The sequence below is a fragment of the Triticum urartu genome, chromosome 4 (genome assembly GCF_003073215.2).
Source record: "Triticum urartu cultivar G1812 chromosome 4, Tu2.1, whole genome shotgun sequence".
Taxonomy (NCBI): domain Eukaryota; kingdom Viridiplantae; phylum Streptophyta; class Magnoliopsida; order Poales; family Poaceae; genus Triticum; species Triticum urartu.
In genome coordinates this window covers 597,730,833-597,745,846 of record NC_053025.1, presented here as the reverse complement: position 1 = coordinate 597,745,846, position 15,014 = coordinate 597,730,833, and positions in this window count along the sequence as shown.

Genomic DNA, 15,014 nt, shown 5'->3' with positions numbered 1-15,014 from the left:
TCATCATACTCATAAAATAGGCAGGGGCATTAGTCAATCCAAAATACATGACCGTGTATTCATATAGCCCGTACCTTGTGGTAAAAGCTATCTTAGGTATATCCTGTTCTCGGATCTTCAACTGGTGGTATCCTGATCGAAGATCGATCTTGGAGAATACTTTAGCTCCTTGCAGCTGGTCAAACAAATCGTTGATCATTGGTAGTGGGTACTTGTTCTTGATCGTTACTTCATTCAACGCCCGATAATCAACAACTATTCTTAAAGATCCATCCTTCTTCTCAACTAAGAGCACTGGGGCTCCCCACGGTGATGAACTTGGTCAAATATAACCTTTCTCCAATAACTCCTTAATCTGTTTCTTAATCTCCTCTAGATCATTTGCGGGCATCCGATACAGACTCTTCGATATTGGTCCGGCTCCTGGCAATAGCTCTATCAAAAACTCTATGTCTCGATCTGGCGGCATGCCTGGTAGTTCCTCTGGAAATACATCCGGGTAATTCTTCGCAACTGGCACTTCTTCCTGAACAACTCCCGAGAGAGAATTCACTTGGGTCCTCCTTGGCGCATGCCTGGATACATACTTGATCCTCTTTCCCTCCGGGGTGGTGAGTAAAATGGACTTACTAGCACAGTCGATGTTTACTCAATACTTCGATAACCAATCCATACCTAGTATTATATCCAATCCTTGTGACTCCAAAATCACTAGGTCTGAGGGGAAAACGTGGCTACCAATGGTTAGGGGTAACCGATCACACCATCGGCTGACCATATACTCTGCTCCTGGCGAGCTTAATAACATGGGTGACCTAAGGGCTAAGGTTGGCACCTTAAACTTGTCCACAAATCCCCTTGATACGTATGAATGCAATGCACCAGTATAAAAAAGAACGAGGGCAGTAAATGACTTAATTAAAAACTTACCGATCACTGTGTCAGGCTGTTCTTCAACCTCCTCCATGTTGATGTGGTTCACCTATCCTCTGGTGAAAGGGTTGGGCTTCTTCCCAGAGCTTCCATTGCCGTTTCCATTCCTTGCTTCAGGACATTCGGTGGCGTAGTGTCCAGTCTTCCCGCACTTGAAACAAGTAATGTGACTTAGATCCTTCCTGGCGGGTGTTGCTGGGTTGGAACGGTTATGTCCGTTGCTTCCTCCATTCCCATTCTTGGGGCCACTATGGTTATGCGAACTCCCTCCATTATGAGCATTGCCTCCATGGTTATGATGGGTATGTCCTCCCGAGTTCGGGGTAAAACGAGGCTTCTGCTGAGCTCCAGAATTATACTTCCCCTGTCCATACTTCCTTTTGCGGCTCTCTATCTGCTGCTGCTTGCCTTCAATCACGAGCGCCCTATCTACCAACTCCTGGTAGTTAGCGAATGTTTCCACCATCAACTGCATACTCGGCCCATCATTCAACCCTTCCATAAACTTCTCCTGCTTCGCGGCATCTGTAGCCACATCATATGGGGCGGGTTTTTTATACCGGTCAAAAACGGCGGCGGCGAGGTCAACGGCGGTGGTGACTCTGGCGGCGAGGCGGGGAGGGGCTTCGACAGCGGGCGACGGCGGTGGCGCGTAGCAGCGGCGGCGAGCGGCAACGGCGGCGGCGACGCGACTCGGCGGCGGTAGTGTGGTGGCGGCTTGGGGTGAGGATAGGGCGGTGGGGGTGGCGGCTTATAAAGAGAGGAGGGGGCTCGGCTGGCTTAGGGGAGGGGCGGCGTGAGGGGAGTCCGGCTCGGACTCCTCGGCGTCCGTGCGGCGGTGGGATTCCTCTCGCTCGGGAGAAAGGCGGCGGGGAGGTGGGCTGTGGCCTGGCTCGGCTCGGCCTCCAGCCTAGTCGGGCGGGAAGTTTCTTTTCTTAATATAAAATTTCACCCGAAGATAAATCCTAATAAAATACAAAAAAAAATCTAGAAATACCAGAAATAATTTTCAACGTCTAAACCTAATATTTAGAACATAGTGAGCATTTTTCTGGCCTAAAAATGCAATTTCCAAATGCATATTTTTCTAACTCAAATAAAATAGCAAATAAAATCCAAATAAAATATAAATTTGATTTTAACATTTCTTCTCCAATATTCCTCTCTTTTGAGAAGTCATATTATCTTCACTCTTTTATTTTTAATATTGAAAATAATTGGAGAGAAAAACATTAAAATCAAATTGATCCTCTTTTCAAATTTGAGAAAAATTCAAATAAGAAAATAAATGAAATCTCCAACTCTCTCCTTGGGTCCTTTAGTTGCTTAAGATTTCTAGGATCACAACCAAATGCAAATGATATGCATATGATGACCTATGTATAACATCCAAATTGAAAATTGGGATGTTACATTTGGTGACCGAATGTTGTTCGGAGTCCCGAATGAGATCGCAGATGTGACGAGGAGTCTCGAAATAGTTGAGAGGTAAAGATTGATATATAGAATGATTGTATTTGGACACCGGAAGTGTTCTGGAGGGTACCGGGTACATATTGGGTCACCGGAAGGGGTTCCAGCCGGGCAACCCCAACAAAAGATATGGGCCTAATGGGCCAAGAGGGGAAACGCGGCAGCCAGCAGGGGCTAATGCGCCCCCATATGGGCCGCACCAGAGGAGAAGGAAAGAGGGGAAGAGAGAACAAAGGGGAGGGATTCGGCCTCCCCTTCCTTCCCTCCTCCTTCCTTCTTCCTTCCTCCTCCGGAAAATATGGTAAGGGGGGAGGGGGCGAATTGAACAAGGCCCCCAAGTAGGATTCCTCCTACTAGGGGCGCCCCAAGGCTGTCTCCCTCCCCCTCCCACCTATATATACGTGGGGAGGGGGCGCCTAGAACACACACCAACAATTGTTAGGCATGTGCAGCGCCCCCCTCTGCAGTTTACGCCTCCGGTCATATCTTCGTAGTCCTTAGGCGAAGCCTGGCGCGGATCACTTCATCATCACCGTCACCATGCCGTCATGCTGACGGAACTCATCTACTTCCTCGAAACTTTCCTAGATCAAGAGTTCGAGGGACGTCATCGAGCTGACCGTGTGCTGAACTCGGAGGTGTCGTACGTTCGGTACTTGATCGGTCGGAACAAGAAGAAGTTCGACTACATCAACCACGTTGTCAAACGCTTCCACTTTCAGTCTACGAGGGTATGTAGACACACTCTCCCCTTCTCGTTGCTATGCATCTCCTAGATAGATCTTGCGTGAGCATAGGATTTTTTTGAAATTGCATGCTATGTTTTCCAACTGTGGCATCCGATCCAGGTCTATGCGTAGATAATATGCACGAGTAGAACACAAAGAGTTGTGGGCGGTGATCATCATACTGCTTACCACCAATGTCTTATTTTGATTTGGTGGTATTGTTGGACGAAGCGGCCCGGACCAACCTTACATGACCATGTTCATGAGACTGGTTCCAAAGACAGACATGCAACTAGTTTTGCATAAAGGTGGCTGGCGGGTGTCTGTTTCTCCTACTTTAATTTAATCGAATTTGACTGCGGCCGGTCCTTGTTGAAGGTTAAAACAACAAACTTGATAAATTAACATTGTAGTTTTGATGTGTAGGTAAGAATGGTTCTTGCTAGAAGCCCGTAGCAGCCACGTAAAACTTGCAACAACAAAGTAGAGGACGTCTAACTTGTTTTTGCAGGGCATGTTGTGATGTGATATGGTCAAGACATGATGTGATAAACGTTATTGTATGAGATGATCATGTTTTGTAAGATATCTGTCAACCGGCAGGAGCCTTATGGCTGTCTCTTTATTGAATGAAATGCAAATGACATGTTATTGCTTTACTTTATCACTATGCGTTAGCGATAGTTGTAGAAGCAATAGTTGGCGAGACGACCACGACGCTACGATTGTTGGGGAACGTAGTAATTTCAAGAAAATTCCTATGCACACGCAAGATCAGGTGATGCATAGCAACGAGAGGGGAGAGTGTTGTCCACGCACTCTCGTAGACCGAAAGCGGAAGCATTATGACAACGCGGTTGATGTAGTCGTACGTCTTCACGATCGACCGATCCTAGTACCGAACGTGCGGCACCTCCACGATCTGCACACGTTCAGCTCGGTGATGTCCCACGAACTCACGATCCAGTAGAGCTTTGAGGGAGAGCTTCATCAGCACGATGGCGTGATGACGGTGATGATGAAGCTACCGGCGCAGGACTTCACCTAAGCACTATGACGATATGACCAAGGTTGATTATGGTGGAGGGGGGCACCGCACACGGCTAAGAGATCAATGATCAACTTGTGTTTCTATGGGGTGCCCCCTCCCCCATATATAAAGGAGTGGAGGAGGGGGAGGGCCGGCCCTCTACTATGGCGCTCCCTGGGGAGTCGTACTCCCACCGGGAGTAGGATTCCCCCCTTCCATGTAGTAGGAATAGGATAGAAGGAAGGAGGAGAGCGGGAGAAGGAAAAAGGGGGCGCCCCCCTTCCTAGTCCAATTCGGACTAGAGGGGGAGGGGGCGCGCGGCCTGCCCTGGCCACCCCTCTCTCTCTCCACTAAGGCCCATTACACTCCCCGGGGGGTTCCGGTAACCCCCCGGTACTCCGGTATATGTCCAAACTCACTCGGAACCCTTCCGGTGTCCAAACATAGTCATCTGATAACCCACAAGTATAGGGGATCGCAACAGTTTTTGAGGGTAGAGTATTCAACCCAAATTTATTGATTCGACACAAGGGGAGCCAAAGAATATTCTCAAGTATTAGCAGTTGAACTGTCAATTCAACCACACCTAGATAACTTAGTATCTGCAGCAAAGTATTTAGTAGCAAAGTAATATTTTTGGGTTTTGTAGTGATTGTAACAGTAGCATAGGGTGACACAGAACTAGCTCCAATTCATCAATGTAATGTAGGCATGTATTCCGAATATAGTCATACGTGCTTATGGAAAAGAACTTGCATGACATCTTTTGTCCTACCCTCCCGTGGCAGCAGGGTCCTAATGGAAACTAAGGGATATTAAGGCCTCCTTTTAATAGAGTACCGGACCAAAGCATTAACACATAGTGAATACATGAACTCCTTAAACTACAGTCATCACCGGGAGTGGTCCCGATTATTGTCACTTCGGGGTTGCCGGATCATAACACATAGTAGGTGACTATAGACTTGCAAGATAGGATCAAGAACTCACATATATTCATGAAAACATAATAGGTTCAGATCTGAAATCATCGCACTCGGGCCCTAGTGACAAGCATTAAGCATAGCAAAGTCATAGCAACATCAATCTCAGAACATAGTGGATACTAGGGATCAAACCCTAACAAAACTAACTCGATTACATGATAAATCTCATCCAACCCATCACCGTCTGATAAGTCACCGTCGTATCTACTTTTCCAAACACTTTTGCCCTTGTTTTGGACTCTAACTTGCATTATTGAATGGAACTAACCCGGACTGATGCTGTTTTCAGCAGAATTGCCATGGTGTTATTTATGTGCAGAAACAAAAGTTCTTGTAATGACCTGAAACTCCACGGAATGTATTTTTTAAAATAATAAAAAATCCTTGCCAAAGATGAAGGCCAGGGGGCCCACACCCTGTCCATGGGGGTGGGGTCGCCCCCTAGGGCGCGCCCCTACCTTGTGGGCCCCCTGGAGCTCCTCCGACGCCAACTCCAACTCTATATATTTGCTTTCGGGGAGAAAAAAATCAAGGAGAAGAAATCATCGCGTTTTACGATATGAAGCCACCGCCAAGCCCTAAAACCTCTCGGGAGGGCTGATCTGGAGTCCGTTCGGGGCTCCGGAGAGGGGGATTCGTCGCCGTCGTCATCATCAACCATCCTCCATCACCAATTTCATGATGCTCACCGCCGTGCGTTAGTAATTCCATCGTAGGCTTGCTGGACGGTGATAACCCACAGTACCATCATCTCAAGGAAGAATTGCCGAGCGGGAATCAAGGAAGAATTTAACGCATATTTGCGTAACGCTGATCTCGTGAGCTTTGAGGCAGACAAATGCCCCCAGTACCATCATCTCACTAGCTCATTTGTGAGGTGGTTTGAATTTTCATCTTCACGTAATTCTCCAACTGTCCTGTTTGATCTTTATGAGAAATCTTATACCATGGACTTAGAGGATTTTACTTCAGCTTGCAAACTTCCACAATGGGGTAATATTAGTGATCCCCGTAAATTTGAATTTAGAGACTTTCTTGCTGGTATAACGATAGGGGAATCTAGAGATATAGCACAAGCTACCATAGGGAGCATTCATTTTCCTGCTATACATTATTTTGCTCTCTTCATAGGTAGATGCATAAATGGTAAAGATGAAGCATGCCACATGTGTGTACCTGACCTCAGTATTCTTAGGAGTGTTGTGTTGGGTGACCAATCTTATAATACGGGAGCCATTGTTGCACGTAGGTTGCATCATAATAGATATAATGGAGATTTCTTTGGAGGAATTTATGCAACCCGCTTAGCTAATTATCTTGATGTGGACGTTCGTGAAGATGATATGGAGTTGCCTCTCCTACTTATTTAGATTATAATTCTATAGTCCACCATCAGTTTATTGAGAGGAATGAATCACCTCTCCAATATCGACTAATCTTTGACAAATGACGTGTTGTCCGTGTTACTCTCCCTGCTCCTGCCTTCTTTGATTATCAGGCAAAGGGAAGATATGCTATTACCAAAGAGGAGGCAGATGAGTACGAGAGGAGAGCGGAGGCAGCTCGACACCATGCTGCAGCTCAGGAGGCGATAGCCGCTGCATCGCAGTACGACCCCAGCTACACCTACGGATATCCGCCAGGCCATCCCTGGCAATGAACCAACTTAGGACAAAAGCCTAAGCTTGGGGGAGTACGTATTTCCCACAGACATTACATTTATGTTTACACACACTCATTGATAGATGTCGGTGCTCATACTCTTTCACTGTAATATCCATGCTAGTTTATTTTCTTTTTCCTGCTTTCTTGTGTGTTTGTTAAACCTTAAGAAAAACCAAAAAATTAGTAATAGCTTTTATTTAGTTTACTTTTCTTGCTGTAGTAGTAATAATTAAAAAGAAAACCCAAAAAAGATTTCCCGTTCTTCTTTTGCTTGTTGGGAGCTTTCCTGTGTAAATAGTTCTTATTTCTTTTCTTTTCTTTAGGGGTCGATAGGAGAAGACCATAATTAAATTGTTGAAGTGGCTCTTATATGCATTATTGTTGATTTAACCAAGAGCCCATATTGCCTTGTCTTCTCCTGTTTATTGAATGCTCGCAGATTCCAGCTTAGTCCAATGCACGTGCACTCTTATTATTATTCACTTCGTTCGGTCGTGCAAGTGAAAGGCAATTATGATGATATATGATGGACTGACTGAGATGAGAAAAGCTGGTATGAACTCGACCTCTCTTGTTTTTGTAAATATGATGAGTTCATCGTTCCTGATTCAGCTTATTATGAATAAACATGTTTGCAATGACAATTAGAGATCATAGTTGCTCGTGCCATGCTTGATTAGCTATGAGTTATAATGGTTTACCTTGCATGCCAACATGCTATTAAAATGGTTGTAATGTGGTATGATGGGGTGGTATCCTCCTTTGAATGATTTAAGTGACTTGACTTGGCACATGTTCACGCATGTAGTTGAAACAAATCAACATAGCCTTCACAATATTTATGTTCATGGTGGATTATATCCTACTCATGCTTGCATCCAATGTTTATTAATTTTAATGCATGTTCATGACTGTTGTCGCTCTCTAGTTGGCCGCTTCCTAGTCTTTTGCTAGCCTTCACTTGTACTAAGCGGGAATACTGCTTGTGCATCCAATCCCTTAAACCCAAAAGTTATTCCATATGAGTCCACCATACCTTCCTATATGCGGTATCTACCTGCCGTTCCAAGTAAATTTGTATGTGCCAAACTCTAAACCTTCAAATAAACATTCTGTTTTGTATGCTCGAATAGCTCATGTATCAACTAGGGCTGCCCTTATCTTCCATGTTAGGCGGGTTATTCTCAAGAGGAGTGGACTCCGCTCCTCACTCACGAGAAAATGGCTGGTCACCGGGATGCCCAGTCCCATGCTTTATGCAAACTAAATCAAAATAATTGCAAACAAAACTCCCCCTGGGACAGTTGCTAGTTGGAGACACTCGTTGTTTCAAGCAAGTCATGGATTGATGCTTGTTGGTGGAGGGGGAGTATAAACTTTACCATTCTGTTTGGGAACCGCCTATAATGTGTGTAGCATGGAAGATATCGCCATCTCTTAGTTGCTATGTTGACAATGAAAGTATGCCACTCAAAATATTACTTATCTCTATTTCAAAACCGAGCTCTGGCACCTCTACAAATCCCTGCTTCCCGCTGCGAAGGGCCTATCTATTTACTTTTATCTTGAGTCATCACCCTCTTATTAAAAAGCACTAGCTGGAGAGCACAACTGTCATTCGCATTCATTACTATTAATTTATATTGGGTATGACTATGATTGGATATCTTTTACCATGAATTACAATGTCCAGTCAGTCCTTGATCTTTAAAGGTGCTCCGCATTTATGTTTTGCGGTCTCAGAAAGGGCTAGCGAGATACCATCTTGTTATATCATATTGTGATTGTTTTGAGAAAGTGTTGTCATCTGAGATTTATTATTATTGCTCGCTAGTTGATTATGCCATTGATATGAGTAAACATGAGACCTAGGAGTTATTGCAAATGTGGTTAGTTATAATCTTTGCTAAAAACATGAATGCTGGCTTGACATATTTACGACAACAAGAGCAAATAGAGTTTGTAAAAGTTTTTATTTATCTCTTTCAGTTTATCAACTGAATTGCTTGAGGACAAGCAAAGGTTTAAGCTTGGGGGAGTTGATACGTCTCCATCGTATCTACTTTTCCAAACACTTTTGCCCCTGTTTTGGACTCTAACTTGCATGATTTGAATGGAACTAACCCGGACTGACGCTGTTTTCAGCAGAATTGCCATGGTGTTATTTATGCGCAGAAACAAAAGTTCTCGGAATGACCTGAAACTCCACGGAACGTCTAGTTGAAAATAATAAAAATCCTTGCCAAAGATGAAGACCAGGGGCCCACACCCTGTCCATGAGGGTGGGGGGCGCGCGCCCCCTAGGGCGTGCCCCCTACCTCGTGGGCCCCCTGGAGCTCCTTTGTCGCCAACTCCAACTCTATATATTTGTTTTCGGGGAGAAAAAAAATCAAGGAGAAGAAATCATCGCGTTTTACGATACGGAGCCGCCGCCAAGCCCTAAAACCTCTCGGGAGGGCTGATCTGGAGTCCGTTCAGGGCTCCGGAGAGGGGGATTCGTCGTCGTCGTCATCCTCAACCATCCTCCATCACCAATTTCATGATGCTCACCGCTGTGCGTGAGTAATTCCATCATAGGCTTGCTGGACGGTGATGGGTTGGATGAGATATATCATGTAATCGAGTTAGTTTTGTTAGGGTTTGATCCCTAGTATCCACTATGTTCTGAGATTGATGTTGCTATGACTTTGGTATGCTTAATGCTTGTCACTAGGGCCCAAGTGCCATGATTTCAGATCTGAACCTATTATGTTTTCATGAATATATGTGAGTTCTTGATCCTATCTTGCAAGTCTATAGTCACGTATTATGCGTTATGATCCGGCAACCCCGAAGTGACAATAATCGGGACCACTCCCGGTGATGACCATAGTTTGAGGAGTTCATGTATTCACTATGTGCTAATGCTTTGTTCCGGTACTCTATTAAAAGGAGGCCTTAATATCCCTTAGTTTCCATTAGGACCCCGCTACCACTGGAGGGTAGGACAAAATATGTCATGCAAGTTCTTTTCCATAAGCACGTATGACTATATTCGGAATACATGCCTACATTACATTGATGAATTGGAGCTAGTTCTATGTCACCCTATGTTATGACTGTTACATGATGAACCGCATCTGGCATAATTACCCATCACCGATCCAATGCCTACGAGCTTTTCCGATATTGGTTCTCGCTTATTTACTTTCCTGTTGCTATTGTTACAATCACTACAAAATACCAAAAATATTACTTTTGCTTCCGTTACCTTTTATTACCGTTACCACTACTATCATATTACTTTGCTACTAAACACTTTGCTGCAGATATTAAGTTATCCAGGTGTGGCTGAATTGATAACTCAGTTGCTAATACTTGAGAATATTCTTTGGCTCCCCTTGTGTCGAATCAATAAATTTGGGTTCAATACTCTACCCTCGAAAGCTGTTGCGATCCCCTACACTTGTGGGTTATCACCGTCCAGAAAGCCTACGTTGGAATTACTCACGCATGGCTGTGAGCGTCATGAAATTGGTGATGGAGGATGGTTGATGATGACGACGGCGACAGATTCCCCTCTCCGGAGTCCCGAACGGACTCCTGATCAGCCCTCCCAAGAGGTTTTAGGGCTTGGCGGCGGCTCCATATCGTAAAACGCGATGAATCCTTCTCTCTTATTTTTTTTCTCCACGAACACGAATATATGGAGTTGGAGTTGAGGTCGGTGGAGCATCAGGGGGCCCACGAAGCAGGGGGCGCACCCCCACCTTCGTGGATAGGTGGAGGCCCCCCTGACGTGGATTCTTCTTCCAGTATTTTTAATATTTTGCAAAAATAAGTTTCGTGGAGTTTCAGGTCATTCCGAGAACTTTTGTTTCTGCACATAAATAACACCATGGAATTCTGCTGAAAATAACGTCAATCCGGGTTAGTTCCATTCAAATCATGAAAGTTAGAGTCCAAAACAAGGGCAAAAGTGTTTGGAAAAGTAGACACGACGGAGACGTATCAACTCCCCCAAGCTTAAACCTTTGCTTGTCCTCAAGTGTCGGTGTCAAAACCGGCGGATCTCGGGTAGGGGGTCCCGAACTGTGCGTCTAGGCGGATGGTAACAGGAGATGAGGGACACAATGTTTTTACCCAGGTTCGGGCCCTCTTGATGGAGGTAAAACCCTACGTCCTGCTTGATTAATATTGATGATATGTGTAGTACAAGAGTAGATCTACCACGAGATCAAGGAGGCTAAACCCTAGAAGCTAGCCTATGGTATGATTGTTGTATGTTGGAGTTCTGTCCTACGGACTAAAACCCTCCGGTTTATATAGACACCGGAGAGGGTTAGGGTTACACAAAGTTGGTTACAATGGTAGGAGATCTGAATATCTGCATCGCCAAGCTTGCCTTCCACGCCAAGGAAAGTCCCATCCGGACACGGGACGAAGTCTTCAATCTTGTATCTTGATAGTCCAAGAGTCCGGCCGAAGGTATAGTCCGGCTACCTGAACACCCCCTAATCCAGGACTCCCTCAGTAGCCCCTGAACCAGGCTTCAATGACGACGAGTCCGGCGCGCAGATTGTCTTCATCATTGCAAGGCGGGTTCCTCCTCCAAGTACTTCATAGAAGATTTTAAACACTAAGGACAGTGTCCGGCTCTGCAAAATAAGTTTCCACATATTGCCATAGAGAGAATAATAATATTAACACAAATCTAATCTGCTGACGTATTCCACAGCGTGACATCACACTATGGCCAAGCCTTTATTCGAATCGTTTTTACTTCCCCACCTCAGCGCATTTTGCGAGGCGGTTTCCTTGGCCTGTCTTGTCAAAACAGAGATCATGTCCCCCATTTACGGGATTCTCATCAATACGGACATGGGTAACCCAACCACGCCATTTATCACGGCGCTTGGGAGATAAGCGAGTTTTACCAGGCTGGTGGGGACGCACAGCCGCATCCGCCCATATAAGGGGAAAAGGATCCACCTTTTTACCTATGCCTTCTTCCTCCTTTGCCTATCCATTTTCCGCGCACTCGAGCTCCAGCGCCCAAGTCCGCACTTCCCACCTCAACCTTCTCCAGCAATGTCTGGAGCGGGAGGTAAGTGGATGGTCTCCTCCGTCACGGAGGGCCATGTCAAAAAGCTAAGGAAGGCCGGATACTTATCTAAAGACATCGCGCACCGGCTTCCTGAAAAGGGGCAGCTTCTCCCCACCCCAAGGCCCCATGAGAGGGTAGTATTCCTTCCCCATTTCCTTCGCGGACTGGGCTTTCCTCTCCACCCATTTGTCTGGGGGCTCATGTTCTACTACGGCCTGGATTTCCACGATCTGGCCCCGAACTTCAACCTCAACATCTCGGCGTTTATCATCGTGTGCGAGGCTTTCCTCTGCATCCGCCCCCATTTTGGCCTATGGCTCAAGACTTTCAACGTCAAGCCAAAGGTGGTGCGAGGCAACTAGGCGGAGTGCGGAGGCGCCATGGCGGGCAAGATAGCCAATGTCCTATGGCTCGAGGGCTCCTTTGTGGAGACCCTGAAGGGGTGGCAGTCAGGGTGGTTTTACATCACCGAGCCACGCGATCCAAAGTGGATCGCAGCCCCTGAGTTCCGATCCGGACCCCCTACGCGGCTCACGTCCTGGAAGGAGACGGGCCTGTCATGGGGCGATGAAGGAGAGGTGACTGGACTGCAGACATGCATCCAGTCCCTGGTGAACAAGCAGCTCAAGCTTGTCAATGTAGTCCAGGTCATGCTCGTCTGCCGGATTCTCCCGTGTCAACAACGGGACTTTAATCTATGGGAGTTCGACCCGGCGCAGCACCCAAGCCTTAGCAGGCTTTTCAACACGACGTATGAAGACGTCTGGAAGGTGCTAACCAAAGGCGCCGAGGCTCCCGCATCCGCCTCCGATGATCGTGGATTCAGCTCGCAGCGTCATGCTAGCGAGGTAAGCTATTTTCACCTTTTACAGGATGTTAAGTTTTTTCATAGTTTGACTCTATGCGGGATCTAAACTCCCTCACCTTTGACAGGCATGGCAGGTGAAGTCTGGACCGATTAACTGTCTGGCTCCCTTGCCCGAAGACCCAGCCCCTGCTCGCTTAGCGAAGCTGCTGGTTCCGGCACCTTATGTGGTGCCAGAGAAGAAGGTCAAGAAGAAGACCACGGGGACTCGAAAGAGTTCCCGACATATGGTGGTGTCGGACTCATCGTCCGATGAATCCGAGATGCACTCCTCCCGTGAAGACGAGGAGGAGGAGGAAGAAACCTCTCCCCCTCCAGTGGGGGGAGGAAAGAAGAGGAAGGCCGCCCCAGCAGGGGAGGCCGAAGGGTCCAAGAAGGGGAAGACCCTTCCTCCGGACTACTCCACCGACGCCGACGAGGACGAAGAGGAGTGGCCGGACAGGGCCAAGCGCCCAGCGAAATCGTAAGTATTTTGATACCAGAGTAACTCATGATATTCCTTTGTTGCACAGCTTTCCCTAATGTCGAATATAATCATGCAGCCCGCCCAAGGACAGGCTCGATGAGTCATCGAGCGGCTCCCTGGATTCATCGGACGTGAATTCAGTTCCGCTCGCTGCCTCCCCCCATGCCGCGGACGACGCCGAAGTGGCGTCGCACCAAGTTGCGGGCCAAGAGGAGGTGGTCCTGGAAGAGCCGCGAGGCGACCTCCCGGACTCCGGGAGTAAAGGGGACAAGACCCCCCAGGGCTCCAAGTCCGGCTTTGTGCCGGACACCGCGCCGGAATCCTCAACGGTTCCGGACTGCGGCAGGCGACCTCCTTCTAAGAGGAGCAAGCCTATTAAGCCGGTGGCCTCCGTCCAACCAGAGGCGCCGGACAATCTGTTGGAGGTGCTTAAGGGCGCCTCCATCGACGAGGAGCACCGTACTATCATGAGTACGGTGATCCAGAAGGTTCAGTCCGCCAAGAGCGGACTGACTGAAGCTTGTGCTAGCCTTCTAACAGGCTTCGAGGTAAGTAAAAATATGTAGAAATATTACCGCATAGACAGTAGCCCCTGATGCTCTGTTTGGCGTTCGGAAAGAAAAGCCGAATAGAGGATCTATTAAATTTCGCAGGAGTCTAACAAAAAAGAGTCAATATGCGTATGCAGGCTTCGCTGCTAGCCACCGCCGCACTGACTGCGGAGGTGGGTGCCCTGAAGCAGGGCCTCGAGTGGACCGAGCAAGAGCTCGTCCTTGCCAAGCGGCAGCTCGAGGAGAAAGAAGGTAAGAGATACCTTATAGAAAAATATATAAAAAAGATGCAATTGCAAAAAATGACAAGATTTATACTGCTTATTGTAGGGGCCACAACTGAGGTGGCAACCCTCAAGCAGGCGCTATCCACAACTGAGTGGCCGCGGAGCGCATCGAGCGAGAGAAATTTGAGGCGTAGGTTGGCGAGGTGCAGCAAGAGCTTCAGGCTCTCATGAAAAAACATGAGAGCTTGGAGCTTGACTTGAAGACGCGAGCGTCCGAGCTCGCGGCGGCCCTTGAAACTGCCAAGTCTGCGAAGGTCGAATCCCAGAAGGCCCTCCAGGAGTTGGATGCGGTGAAAAAGATAGCGGCGGGTAAGGCATTCTTTATGCAAAGCAGACATATAAAACTAAACTACTTGTTACTTACCCGAATCCGGAGCTCTCCAGGAGCATTCGCACATCTTCCCCATAGCGTATCCGATGCCGCCGCATTCTACCGAGCCAAGGAAGGCAGCTCGACGGAGAAGGTGTTCTGGGCTCAGTATGCTGAGGCCGGACACGCTGTGCCCTTGAGCGACCAGCTGAAGCAGCTGGTCGAGCTCCACAAGGCGGCCGAACAGGCCATGAAAGGCTTCATAGTTCGGCTGTGGCCTGGAGAGGCCCTGCCTGGGAGCTACTTCGGACTGGTGCGGCAGCTGGTGCAGGCCTGTCCAAGGCTCGAGGTCATCAAGCGCTCCGTCTGCATCGAAGGTGCCCGTAGGGCCCTTGCCCGTGCAAAGGTGCACTGGGGTAAGCTGGACGGTGAGAAGCTTGTGAGGGATGGGCCGCCGCCGGGGAAGGAGCATCGCAAGCCCGAGAACTATTATAAGGATGTTCTGGTGGGTGCCCGCCTTATGGCGGATGAATGTACCAGGGATGTAATTTTTGAATGAACTCGCTCGTATTGTCCTGTGTGCTGAAAACTTGTTCATATACGCTAAGCAGTGCCTTTTGAATTTAAAATATTA